The following is a 14,291-nucleotide window of genomic DNA, read 5'->3' as shown; positions in this document are numbered from 1 at the left end:
CTCCTCCCTCTCCTCCCTCTCCCCCCTCTCTCTCCCTGTCTCTCCCTCTCTTCTCTCCTTCTCCCCCTCCCTCTTCTCCCTCTCCCCTCTCTCTCCCTCTCTCTCTCCTCTCTCTCCCCCCTCCTCTCCCCCTTTCTCTCTCCCTCCTTCTCCTTCCCTCTCTGCCTTTCTCTACCCCTCTTCCCCTCTCCCCCCTCCTCTCCCCCTTTCTCTCTCCCTCCTTCTCCTTCCCTCTCTGCCTTTCTCTACCCCTCTTCCCCTCTCCCCCCTCCTCTCCTTTCTCTCCTTTGTGTACCAGTACTGGGTCTTGAACTCTGGGTCTGGGCACTAACCCCTGTGCTCTTTTCTGCTTAAGGCTGGTGCTCTACCACTTGAGCCATAGCTCTACTTCCAGCTTCTTGTGGTTAGTTGGAGATAAGGATCTCATGAACATTTTTTTGCCTGGGCTGACTTTGAACCTCAGTCCTCCTATCTCAGCATTCTGAGTAGCTAGTAGTAGTAATAGTGGGAGTTATAGATGGCTGGCTCATTTTTACCACCTTTATTCATGATTTATTCGTTAATTGTTTACTCATCCATTCACTTTTCTTTTTTTGTCAGTGGTGGGGTCTGAACTCTGGGCCTGGGCGCTGTCCCTAAGCTCTTCAGCTCAAGGCTAGCGCTCTACCACTTGAGCCACAGTGCCACTTCCAGCTTTTTCTGCTTATGTGGTACTGAGGAATGGAACCCAGGGCCTCATGCATGCAAGGCAAGCACTCTACTACTGAGCCACCTTCCCAGCCCCCATTCACTTCTTTATTCACTCCTTCATTCTCTCATTTTGCTCATTTCATTCACTGACATCCATGTACCCATTTAATCAGCAACCAGTCATGGAACACCCAAACAGCCTTTATGATGCAGGATATACTTAATCTCCTTTCTTCTACAGAGCACCTAGACATAATCCAGCTTTAAAAAAAATGTGTGTGTGTGTGTGCGTGTGCATACACACATTAGTACTTGCCATCATTTGATGAACTCAAGTACTCTGTCTTGGCTTTGTTGCTCACACTTGGCATTCTGCTACTTGAGCCACACCTCCAGTCTGGCAGTTGGCTTGTTACTCTAGAGATGGAGTTTCAGTCTTTTTTGCCCAGGCTGGCTTCATACTGCGATCCTCTGGATCTTGGCCTCCTGAGTAGCCATGATCACGTGTATGAACCTTCAGTGTTCAGTTATTATCCAGCTTTTTCTTAGTGATTCTCATCATCTGTGTGAACCTTGATTGTATCTAAGGCAATGTATGGAAGCACACTGGGATCTATGTTCTGGCTTTAAATGGTCCCAGATAGCCAGTCTTAAGAGTTAGGATTACATGGGCTAGAAATCTGGCTTAGTGGTAGAGTGCTTGCCTAGCATGCATGAAACCCTGGGTTTGATTCCTCAGTACCACATAAACAGAAAAAGCCGGAAGTGGTACAGTGGCTCAAGTAATAAGAGTGCTAACCTTGAGCAAGAGAAGCTGAGGGACAGTGCCCAGGCCCTGAGTTCAAAAGGACTGGCCAAAAGAAAAAAAAAGAGGATTAAGTGTTAAAATCCAATGATCAGTTATCTGTTCATTGGATTTGTGAGGACTGGAGTATACATGAGGTAGCTGGCACTCAAGAAACAGGGTAGACGAAGAAAAAGCATGAAAAGTAGCAACAGAGGCTAGGAAAGCTACATGTTCTGCATCATGAGTTCTTTCATTGAATTTGGTTGCTTTATTTTGCAGAATGTGTGTAAGTATCACCCCACCTAGTGTTTATCTTTAAGGAGCTGAGGAAAAACAAACATGAGAGAGGCTGGTGATACAGTGGTTCAAGAGCCAGACTGTGGTTTAAGGGTCAGACTGAATGAAACTAACTTCTCAGTAAGTTCTTTAGTTCTTGTGCATTTCAGTTTCTTTATCTAAGTAATGGAGATGATCAGGGTACCTGTGTCAGAACTCTATGAACATTAACTAGGCCAATTCAGTTAAGGCCCTTAGATCTGTTTGGCACACAGTATGCCTTCTATATTATCACTTACTGCAGTGGTCACCTTCTATGTGGGAGGCACAATGCTGGAGCTTGGCTGTTCTGTGACTGAAAGTGTCTGTTATTTCAGGTTTTTGTCCACAAATAACCCAGAGGAAAAGGGTGCAGATACAAATGAGGAACTTACGCAGGTGGTCAAAAGACTAAATTGAATCGTCATATGACCCAGCATTTCCTCTCCTGTGTTTATACCCCAAGGAGTTGAAATCTGGTATGCAAAACAAATATTTATCCAAGAATGCCCACAGTACCTCCATTCACAGTTGCTAAAAGGTGGTAATACTCCAAATGTCTGTCAGTGAATGAATGGCCGTATATCCACAGATGAAATATCACTCAGCCATACAAAGAAATGATGTTCGATACGTGCCACAGCATTGATGAGCCATGAAGAGCTAAGCAAAAGAAGCCACACATGGAAGGTCAAATTTTATATGCTTATATTCATGTGAAATGTCTGCAATAGGCAAAGCAGGCTGCTGGGGGCTGGAAGAAGAGGGAAATTAGGAGTGACAGTGTAATAGGTGAGTGGTAGTTTTGAGGGTAAAGAATCCATTTTGGACAGAAGTGATTGCTTTACAACATTGTGAAATATACTAGATGCCACTAACTTATGTGCTTTGTTAGTCTCATGCAGATGAGAATATCCCAGGGCAGGCCGACTTTCCAGGGTTTTGTGATGTAGTGTATGAGCACTAGGGCTGAAGAGAGGATAGTGTCCAAGTAGTCAGGATGGCAAGACAGAGGAGGCTGCCTATAGTGCACACTGGGTGTGGGCGCAAGTGTACATGGGATATGCAACAGTAGCCATCATGATGAGACTAGGGTAGAAAAAAGATCAAACAAGCTGGGTGCTGGTGCTGGTAGCTCACACCTATAATCCTAGCTACTTAGGGGGCTGAGACTGGAGGATTGTGGTTTGAAGCCAGCCCAGGCAGGAAATCCCAGGAGAATCTGATTTCCAATAAATTATCAAAAAACCCAGAAATGGAGCTGTGGTTCAAGTGGTAGAATGCTAGCTTTGAGCCAAAGAGCTCAGGACTGGTGAAAAAGAAAAAGAAAAAAGAGCCAGGCACCATTGACTCACACCTATGATCTTATCTACTTAGAAATCAGATCTGAGGATTGAAGTTCAAAGGCCACTACGCAGAAAAGTGAAACTCTTATCTCAAACTCACTAGCAAAACGCTAGAAGTGGAAGTGTGGTACAAGTGGTAGAGCACTGACATTTAGCAAAAAAGTCAAGCCAGAGTGCGAGACCCTGAATTCAAGCCTCCATACCAGCACTTAAAACAGAAAAAAAGAATAGTAAGGAGCATGCAACAAAGATTTAGGGAAAAAGTGTAACTTAAGCAAAAAATTGAGAAAAATGACCCTATGACAAGGTTATTCCCCTTACGTATTTGCTTTGTAGTACAGAAAGCCCACCATAAAGTAGTAGAACTGATCAACCAGCAGTGCCTACAGTTTCTGGGGAGGCAGAGAAGGCCTGGTGGGAGAGGTAGGGGAGGCCTCCGTTCCAGGACCTTTCCTTACAAGGAGAAGACAGAAATGGCAGTAGAAGGACATGATGAGGACATGAGGATCTGAGTCTAGGCAACGATTCCAGTGGAATCAGTAATGGCCCAAAGGAGAAGGGTAGAACTGGCCTTTCCAGGAAATAACCAGCCAGCACTGGGCTTCCAGTGTGGCCAGGGGTAGAGCAGAAGTGCTGTGAGCAAGTTGGTGGGCAGGCTTCTTGATGGGGCCAAAGCTCCTGGTCTGGAAATCATGCTTTGAGAACCCATAGGTGGCAATGGCTATTTGGGAAAAACCCAAGTAAACAGTATACATGATGGCCACAGGACATGGGTGGGGGAGCAGTAACCCCTCCCATCTTCTGCATTTCCTCAATCAGTCTCATATCTCAGGTTTTTCGTCCCAGATGCTCACCCTGCTAAGGAAGAATCTTTAAGATCAATGCTGTGCTTGATGACCCCAGACTTTCTGATAATGGAGTTGTCCCAACTCCAGAGTGGAGGTCATGCCCCTCATGCCCCTTCCTGGTTGGAGACACCATCTAGAAGACAGTTGTTTCTGTGGGAAGCCAATGTGCTAGCATCCCCAGGATGCTGGATTGAGTGTAGGGACACTGAATGAAATACGTGAAACTAGGCTCTTCCCACTGTATGAGTATTGAGCTGGAATGTTTCTCGGGCTTTTGACACATTGTGACCCCTGTGCAATGTCCTGGTACAGAAGATGGCTTCTCCAGGTGTGTCTTTCACACTGGCTGTGTGCAGCCAGCAGAACCTTCAGCTGAGGGGAAAAAACCCCTCCCCTTGGCTTGAAAAGGTTTTGAAATGCTAATTCGCAGCCTTGAAGTGCTCTGACAGCCAGGAATGTTATTCAGGGCCATCAGGCACCTTGATTATTACCAAGTGTGAAAGGTAAATTGCAGCTACCCAAGAAGTCACCAGCTTTTCAAGAGAGAGCTCAGAGAAATAGCACATAAATTATGTTCCAGGATTACCTGTCATGTATCATGTGATGGGGCGATCTGACACCCAGTGTGTCTATAGGTGTGACAATGTCAGCCTGTAGTAGAAATCTAAGCATTCACCAGCTTGTCCTCACGGGAATAAGTACACAGGTTTATGGCAAATGTTTTTAGAATTTTTTATATTATTATTTACTATCCAAAATCTAAAACCCCATCTTCTTGAATGACTTTTCCTATTAACTTATTAACTGAGAAATCCTGCCTTAGAGATGGTATTAGAAGTCCTTTTTTCCCCTTCATTTTTTCTTTTTCTTTTTTGGACTAGGGCTTGAACTTAGGGTCTCATTCTCACTCAGCTTGTTTGCATTTAACTAGTGCTCTACCACTTGAGCCATGCCTTCAGCCTAGCTTTTTGCCCGACAATTGGAAATGGGGTCTCATGGATTTTTCTGTCCAGGCTGGCTTTGATCCACCGTTCTTGAGCCTGAGCCTTCAAAGTAGCTGGTGTGAACCACTGGAGCCTGTTTTTTTAGAAACTGTCTTTGTGCCCGGTGCAGGTGGCTCATGCCTGTAATCCTAGCTACTCAGGAGGCTGAGATCTGAGGATCTTGGTTCAAAGCCAGCCCAGGCAAGAAAGTCCTTGAGACTCTTATCTTCAATTAACCACCAGAAAACCAGAAGTGGGGCTGTGGCTCAAGTGGTAGAGTGCTCGCCTTGAGCTGAAAAGCCCAGGGACAGTGCCCAGGCCCAGAGGTCAAGCCCCATGACCAACAAAAACAAAAAATGTCTTTGATAGTCTTTTTTTTTCTTGTTGTGGGGCCTGAACTCTGGGCCTGGGTGCTGTCCCTCAGCTCTTCAGCTCAAGGCTAGCATTCTACCACTTGAGCCACAGTGCCACTTCTGGCTTTTTCTGCTTATGTGGTGCTGAGGAGTTGAAACCAAGGGTCTCAGGCATGCAAGGCAAGCACTCTACCACTGAGCCACCTTCCTTACCCCTCTTTTATAAGTACTATTATTATCTACTTTTTTTTCTTTTTTCCAGTCCTAGGGTTTGAACTCAGCGCCTGGATACTGACCCTGACCTCTTATGCTTAAAGCTCTGCCCCTTGAGCCACAGCTTCACTTTCAGCTTTTGAATGTTCAGAGGAGATAATAGTGTCATGGACTTTTCTGCCTGGGCTTCAAACAATGATTCTTAGATCTCAGCCCCATGAGTAGCTAGGATTATAGGCATGAGCTACTGGATCCTGGCTTCCTTAATTATTTTTTATTTATTTTTTATTTTTATTTATTTATTTTTTTGCTGCAAAAAGCTTTATTTTCATTTGGTCCAAGGCTTGGGAAGGGCTCCAGGATGGTTAGTTAGGAAGTTTCCCAATGGCTAGAGGCAGAAGCTCGGGCGGAAACCCTGATATCTGGTGAGGCAGAGATGGCCCCTCAAAGGCTGCTGGACTCTGGAATTTCCTAGTGGTGTTTGAGGGTGAGGCGTTCGAAAAGATACTCGCCCAGCTGGGCCTGAGGGGCCGCCCCCAGCCTGCGAAGGTTGGTTAAGTGGTCGCCCATCTTCTTGATGAGCTTCACCTCTTCATCCAGGAAGTGGTTCTCTAGGAAGTCACAGAGATGGGGGTCTGTGCGAGCAGAACCCAAGGCATGAAGATCCAAAATGGCTTGGTTCAGGTTCTTCTCTAGGGCCAGGGCAGCTTCCATGGCTTCCACGGTTTTACCCCACTCATCCTGAGAAGGTTTCTGCACATCCTGGAACAGCGCGCGGCCGCCGCGCTGGTTCTGCATCTTCAGGAGGCGCTGGGTGCCCTCACGCTTCTCCTCTGCCAACTCGCGGAAGAAATGGCCCACGCCCTCCAGAGCCACATCGTCACGATCGAAATAGTAGCCCAGAGAGAGGTAGGTGTAGGAGGCCTGCAGGTGCAAGTTGACCAGGTGGTTGACGGCAGCCTCCACCTCGGTGGAATAATTCTGACGAATCTGGGAGGTCATGGCTGGTCGTCAATACAGAGCTAACCACAGAAAAAAAAAACCGGCGTTGGTTGGTCCTGGAAGCAGGCGACGGGCGAGAAGATAAGGGTCAGAGGTGGTGAGTGGAGAGGCAGTTGGTGGTGGAAAGGAGGAGTCCCCGGGTCTGTTCCGTCCAAACACTGTTGAAGCAAGACACAGATCCGCGGGACTGGCGCGTGCTTCTTTCTTTAATTATTTTTAAAGCTTTTATAGTTCAACAAACAAAAGCATGTTATTCTGAGTTCCAGGGTTAAGGCATGATTTAGTTTTTAATTCAGACCAAGCTCTGAAAGAGATAGATTAGTAGTATAGGTGGAGAGAAGGGTGATGACTGTCTTATAGCCAAGGATAAGGCTTACCTTGATGAGAAAGGAAGGAACAGTTGTTATAGCCAAATAAACTCCACCTTGATCACTTCCCATGATTCATTGTTAATTCAGTCATTTATAAAAAAAAACATAGAACATCTTAGTCATGTAGTTCTCTCCTTTCAGTATTGCTCTTCAGGGTTTACTGGGCAGTTCTTGGAAGACTGGAAAAGAGGATTATGTTGTTGGTCTGGGATATGTAGAAACCAATCAATGGGGACCAAATGAGTGTACCGAGTAAATAGTCTGTTTACTTGGTTTGACCCTTGTATGTGTGCATCCATCCATTTTGTCCAGCTGCCCTCTTCACAACCTTTCCTCCTCGTTACTTCTCTTCTGACCCTCACATGTTGGTGCTCACCCCAGGTTTTCCTGTACCGTGTCTCCATTCTATGTGTTCTATCAGAGCCAGCTCATCGATTCTCTTCTCTTTACATAAAGCCACACAAAGCCTCTTAATTTTACCTTTCTCATTTAGGCTTTAGATCAGTCCCCAGTCTTAGCTCCATTTTGCTGTCTAGTGGGTGGTGCCTCAAAGCTGTTCAGGCCATTCCTAGGAGAGTTATTCTTCATTCATCTTCCTTTCATACCCCTTTCCCCTTTAGTCCATCCTTGAGTCTGACCAGTATGGTCTCCGACTGAATCTGTTTCATATCATTTCACAAACTGCTACTATTTCTGTCCACTTGCATGGTGTTGGAGGCTGTACCTCTTCTGTCTTGATTCCTCTGCCATTCTACTTTGGTCCATTTTCACATGGTAGCATTATGATCTTATTCAAAAGCAGCACCCTTTGCCTGAAGAGTTCTGTTGAACCACTGATCTGACCCTAGTTTGATGTCTGTCCTCCCATTCTGTTTGTGCTCCAGCCCCTAGCTGAACTGATCCCAGCTGTTCCTCCCATTAGCTGTGCTTTGGCCTGCCCCTCTTTTTTCTTCCTTTAGTTGGCTTTCACTTGAACTTCAGTTTTTGGTAAGGCTCAGATGCCATACTAAACAGGTATTCCCTGACCCCACATACCCCTATCTGTTGATTTCCTTTTGGGAAATTATCTTATGTGTCCATTCACTTACCAGATGTCTGTCTTCTGATACTAGGCAGCAAGTGTGAAGGCAGATGCCAGGTCTGAGGTTGCTGTGATGAGCTAGTTGCTTTGGACCAGTCCTGGGTCCAACAAGAGAAAGTTTGCTTAGGATGGATGGCTTTTTAGTGTGACAGTGTCCTAGGCCCTTTCTCATATGTATCTATGGATTTGCTCAAGTGTAAGGGAGGCAAGTGGAAATTTTTATCAGTTTGCTGTTTATTCTCTAGTTCCAAGAAAATCAGGAAAGCTTAATTTACATGGATTTTCTTAACTAATAGAATTGGCTCCTTATTTATCATGCTGTTCTTCCTAGCTTTTGCTAGAATATCCTCTTTTCTCTGAGATTACAATTCACTTATGTGCATATATATACATATATATTAGCAGCAGCAGCAACAAATGTGTGTGTGTAGAGTAATGGAGAAGGACAGATTAATGTGATCATCAAAAGCCATTAAAAGTAGATAGCCTGGAAATGTATATTATTGTCTAATTAGGTAAATTACTATAGTATTAATGACATAGGTTTGCATTGGTTGTTTTCTTAGGGATCAAATAGAAACTCCAGCAGCAGATGTGTAGAATGGTAGAATTGAGCCCATGGATCATTATGGGAATAGTATTGAAAATGTCACTGTCAGAGGGTATGTGCAAGTAATAATGAAAGGTTACTGATTACGCCTTGACTAGGGGAAGAGGATGCGTATTGAGATCAAGGTCCTGAATTTGTTGGAAGTTGGGTTCTTTGAGCCTCCTGTTACTATAAAGATAACAGTTTTCATTTTGCTAAATACATTTGTTGGTGGAGTGAAGTACATTTTACTTAAATACATGAGCTGCAACTATCCACAAACTGTCAGGCACCTTTGCCACTGGAGCCACCTTTATTCTGACTGAGGAATGGCATCCAAGTGTTTTACTTGGGATTCAAGACCCTTTTGATCTTATTCCTATCTCCCATCTCCCTAACCTCAGCAGCCGCCTCTCCTGGCCCTTTAAGTGCTGCGTAAACACCTTTTTTGGGTTCATCACTTGCCCTTCCCCTGGTGAGATGAGGGCAGAACTTCAGGGTTGGGGACAAGTGCCAAGTTGCTGTTCATTGCTCTGGTGCAGAGTCCACACACTGTTACTCCTGGCTGCACAAAGCTTAGGTCCATTCTACAAGCCCAGGGCCTCCTACAATGGCCAGCTCATTGAAGTGTTTATGGCCTGGATGAATGTATGCATGGTCAGGCTACAAAAGGAGCCAGTGAGATTAGGGATAGAATCCCCAGTGTGAATAGAAGGTCTGATTCTGTGCAGTTTTTGTATGCCTTGTCTCATTTAGATACTTGGGAAGGAACAGCGGGTCACCGTTACATATCTAGAGGGGAATCTAAGATCCTGTAGGGGAATACCTGATTTCTAGAGCACATGGCACTAGGGCACACTGATCCTTCACCTTCTTCCTGGCTGTGTGTGGGATTCTGCCCATCCTTCAGTCCTCTGTGACTACAGTAATCAGCAGTCTACATTTCCAAATCGGAAGCTAATTTTCTCTTCATGAACACAGTCCTCTGGCTTCCCAGCCCAACTTCCCTCCTGTGTGTGTGTGTGTGTGTGTGTGTGTGTGTGTGTGTGTGTGTGTGTGTGTGTGTGCAGCCCAACTTCCCTCCTGTGTGTGTGTGTGTGTGTGTGTGTGTGTGTGTGTGTGTGTGTGTGTGTGTGTGTATTCTCTACCCCAGGCACCCTGGGGAGCATTTCACAATCCCGTGGGGCCAGAGTCCTGCTAAAACACTTTTCTCAACTGTTGACTTGAAGCCTGTTAGACACCAAGATCTCACTTCCCCTCCCAGGAATTTTCCTATTAAAACATTTGAAAGGTCTCTTCAACTAGTTTATAGTTATGGGAATTAAAAAAAAAAGTGAGTGGAAATTAAGTTTTCAGGACATTTCTTTTTGGTCTTCTTTAATGACCAGTTTAATTTCCACTTTATTGGCTTTTTGTTATTCCAGAGCTGAAGAATGAACACTGTTTTTTTTTTTTTTCTTTCCTATTTCGTAATTAGGAAACCCTCAGCACCCTCTGTATAGAAGCTATTTTGGTTCGACTATGGATTAATCACTTTCTCTGTGTTAAAAAAGAAAATAATGGAACCAGCGAGGTCATTTCCTTTTCAAGAGGCGTCTGAGACTTCTCAGCATCCTCCTCCCTTAACTCCCGTGAAGGCCCTTGCCTGGTCTGCTTCTCAGGGACCCAGCTTCGTGTCCTCCCCACCCCTACTGGGATTCAGGGATAGAATCAGGCCGAAAGGCAAGAGTACCTTGCAGTAAGAACATGAAGTTGCTGATGTTCCCATTGGTTATTCCCAAAGAAAAGATTGGTCAGGTAGGCCCCATGTTCAAAATGTTTGAAGTCTTGATAGCTTATTTGTGGCCTCCACATGTGTCATGGTGGCTTTCCTGTGGTGAGTGGAACAAGACCTTGTGTCCTGTCACAAGCCAGATGAGCCATCTGTGTATCATTCTCCCAGGAAGAATTTTATAGGTAGCTCAGATATAAGAAGGCAGCATTTGGGAAAGAAGCAGGCCCAGGGCTTTCCCAACCAGAGATACTTAGCATCCAGCACCCTTCTTAGATGCTGTAGGCTGGTGGGTAAATGGTGGCCTGTGCCACATTGTCAGGGTTCATTTCCTAGTTCTACCATGTCTTAACCCTGGGCAAGTATCTCAGCTACTCCTTGATGCAGTTTCTTCTTCTGTTTTGTTGTTTCTTTTCAATGTTTATTTTATTGTTAAGATGTTGTACAGAAGAGTTACATGAGTAAGGCAATGAGTGCATTACTTATTGATCATTGTTACTCCTTCCCTTCTTTGTTGTTGTCCCACTATCCCTTCCCTCCCCCATTCTTCTTCTGTGTAATGGAGGTAATTATCACTGTCATCATCATATTATGTCCCTTCCTGTGCCTGGTGTTAAGTGAAATAATTCAAGTACTTGGCCCACGGCAAGTATTGGCTGACTGTTAGCCGTGAGCCTTCTAGTGAACTTTGCTTTAGCCACTAGTTAGGATGACTCAGATTTCATCTGTGTTTGTCTCCTAGAAAGGGAATTGTTTTTGCTTTTTTCTAAATGTCTAAATTTGTTTTACTATTTAGAGAAATCACCAGGACTCAGGAAGTAGATACAGAGTAAGGTGAGCCTAGTCCCCCAAAACTTTGGAAAAGTCATGCATGGTGGGAAGAGGCAATGAGAATCTTCATAGACTTTCCTGCCTGGACTAGCTTTGGCTAAACTACCTGAGTAGCTAGGAATATAGGTGCAAGCCACCAGCACATGGTAGTTTTTTTTCTTTATTTTTGTGGTGGTGCAGGAGATAAAACTCAGGCTCTCATGCATGCTAGATGAGTGCTGTGCCATTGAGTCACATCCTCAGTTTCTGTATCTTACTAGTGGCTCACTCCTGTGATTAGCTGTGCATATAATTGTGATGTAAAGGTTTGTTGTTTGAGGTCAGCCTAGGTAGAAAATGGAGTCCTCGAGACTCCATCTCTAAAATAACCAACAAAGAAGCATGGTCACGTGTTAGAGTGCCAGTTGGGCACATACTTGAGCAAGTATGAGGCCCTGAGTTCAGACTTGAGTATCACTGACAAAGGCAGGAGAGTGGGAGAGAAAAAGAGAAAGGGAGAGAAGAAGTGAGGGAGAGAGAAAAAAGAAAGAGAGGCTTCATGATGCAAAGCCATCATTTTGTGGGGACTGGATCCTAGTTTATTCTTCCTAAGACTAAGGCTTCCAGAGTAGATACTGTGGTTTTGTGGTTTTCGTTGTTTTGTTTTGTTTTGTTTTGCTGGTCCTGGGGCTTGAACTCTGGGCCTGGGTGCTGTACCTGAGCTCCTTTTGCAGAAAGCTAGTGTTATACCACTACAGAGCCAGTTCTGGCCTTTTCTGAGTAGTTTGGAGGTAAGAGTCTCACAGACACTGGGCGTGGTAACTCACACCTGTAATCCTAGCTACTAAGGAGGCTGAGATCTGAGGATCACAGTTCAAAGCCAGCCCAGGTAGGAAAGTCCATGAGACTCTTATCTCCACCAAACCATTCAGAAAACTGGAAGTGGTGCTGTGGCTCAAGTGAGAGTGCTAACCTTGAGCTGAAGAGCTGAGGGACAGCGCCCAGGCCCAGAGTTCAAGCCCCACGACCAGGGGGAGAAAAAAAAAGTCTCATGGACTTCCTGCCCAGGCTGGCTTCAAACCACAATCCTCAGATCTCAGCTTCCTGAGTACTAGGATTACAGGTGTGAACTGGCTAGATATTGTATTTTGAACTTTCCCCATCTGTGGCTCCCAACTAGAGCCTTTTTGTGATTCCAGCTCTCTCCACTCCTCTCCCCACAGATCTCATTTTGAGAAGAACTTCTTGTATTGAGAGAGTAACCTCATGCCATGAGGGCTGTGGCACTGCAGAGTCTAGCTCCTGCTTGCTTCCTTACCTCCATCAGCTGTGTGAGGGAGGCTTGCTCCAGATCTCTGGTGACACAGATCTATTTGCAGCATGACACCAGCCAACTGTAATCATAATACCCTGGGACAAAGTAAATTTCTTTCAAAAAATTTTAGACAGCCAAAAGCAGCATCTGGAACCACCATATTAAGCTCCCTGACATGAATCAAGGCTTGCTCTAAGCCTGTTTTGATCACTTTTCTAATACAATGAGATTTCTTCACATTCTCCGTAATCAGACACAGTAATCCCTCCACTCAGCACTTTGACCTTTATCTCAAATTAAAAATGTAAAATACCAAGTTAAAAAAAAACTCCATCAAAACATGTTTGCAAAGAGAAAAAAAAAACAGTGTATTAAAACAAGTTTTATTTTCTAAGGCCTAGACTGTCACGTCATATAAAGGCCTAAGACTTTTGGCTCACACTGGACCCTGGGGCAAGGGGATATAGCTTCAGATAGCAAATGTGCTCACCTGCCTGACTGAGCAGTGGGAGAGCCCAGCCATAGCTTGCCAGCTTGTAACTTTGGAGGGAGGCAGTGAGGGAATGGGGAGCAGTACAATGAAGTGGCTGAGGTATTATTCCCTGTACCCTAGAAAGGGACTAAAGGTGTACATGTCTCCAAGGTCATGCCTAGGGTTTGTTTCCTGCCAGAATTCCTAAGATGCTTTAAATCTCAGCTTGACATCCAAAGGGATACCACCGTCTCTCTGCACCTATATGCTACAGGCTGCAGCACATGTTGTGATATCAGCATCCTCACAGACCTTCAGGAGGTCTGAACAGAGAGAGACTAAGACAGATAAGGGGGAAATGGGGCAGGAAACAGAGGCCTGCCCTTTGGACCACCAAGGGCTGAGGAGATGTTTCTGGGATGGAAGCCACAAGGGGAGAATCTTTCTCATGTGACATGTTGTTTCTTGGGGTACAATGAAGTCCCTAGCTTTCCAGCTTCCCATCAGCCCCCACCCTGGTGGCCCTGGAGCCTGGGTTATTTGCTGTGTTTTCAAGTGTGTACCACACCCTTGGACTGTCTGCCAAGAGGACCATTGTCCGTGAGAATTACTCTGCAGTTCTAGCTTACTCTTAGATGTACAGTTCTGGGTTTGTGTTTCTGAATTCTTTTATGTCTCCTGACCACTCTCTGACTTATTTTTGCCTTCTCATACCTGATCGTCTCACAGAGTTAAATCTTCTTTTCCCCAAAGCTCTGAGAGGTAGGGAAGGGGTGGTGTGGAGGCAGGGCTAGTCAGGAAAATCCAGAGACAACTTGACCTGATCTTCAAAGCAGCTCTGCTTCCCAGCCTCACAGAGGAGGGGCTGGGGATGGCCTGAGGAGGCTGGCAAGGGGGATGGCCAGATACCTTAAGGAAGGGGTAAAACATGATAGGCTGTGAATGGGAGGTAGGGATGGGTTGGGAATAAGAGAGCAGAGAGGTAGGCTGAAGAGCAAAAACCAGTATCTCTCTCTCAGAGTGGAGCTGATTAACCTGTACAAATGAAGGCCCTGCCAAGCCCAACTTCCTTGTTTCCAGAAACCTTGGCACAGAGGCCCTGTCTCTGGCAGAGGCTCGTCTTCATCGGAGGAACCAGCAAAGCAGCTGCTGTGATTTTCTTTTTCCTCTTTCTTTTTTTTTTCTTCTGGCAATCCCAAATGGGACTGTTTACTTTTTCCTTCCCCTTTCCTTCCCCACCCTCCTGTAGCAGGGAGTTGGTTCTGGTTAATGTTGAAGATCATAACATGATTACCCTAAAGTCTCATGAAATTAAATCGCTTTTCTTCAAAGAGAATGGGGCTAG

General features: G+C 45.2%; 1 protein-coding gene and 1 pseudogene across 3 annotated transcripts in view; one reads left to right on the top strand and one right to left on the bottom strand.

Moving 5' to 3' along the window:
* Ntn1 (netrin 1) overlaps positions 1-14,291 on the top strand; it is a 198,713-nt gene that overhangs the window by 43,203 nt on the left and 141,219 nt on the right. The gene's annotated exons all lie outside the window — the stretch shown is intronic.
* Positions 5,857-6,729, bottom strand: LOC138830579 (ferritin light chain pseudogene; annotated as a pseudogene). Its single transcript, XR_011373037.1, has one exon. The product of XR_011373037.1 is annotated as a ferritin light chain pseudogene (transcript).

Source organism: Dipodomys merriami, unplaced genomic scaffold (genome assembly GCF_024711535.1).
Source record: "Dipodomys merriami isolate MVZ:Mamm:240054 unplaced genomic scaffold, mDipMer1.0.p SCAF_19, whole genome shotgun sequence".
Classification (NCBI taxonomy): domain Eukaryota; kingdom Metazoa; phylum Chordata; class Mammalia; order Rodentia; family Heteromyidae; genus Dipodomys; species Dipodomys merriami.
The sequence above is the reverse complement of the archived record's forward strand: the minus strand, read 5'-3'. Positions and strand labels throughout refer to the sequence as shown.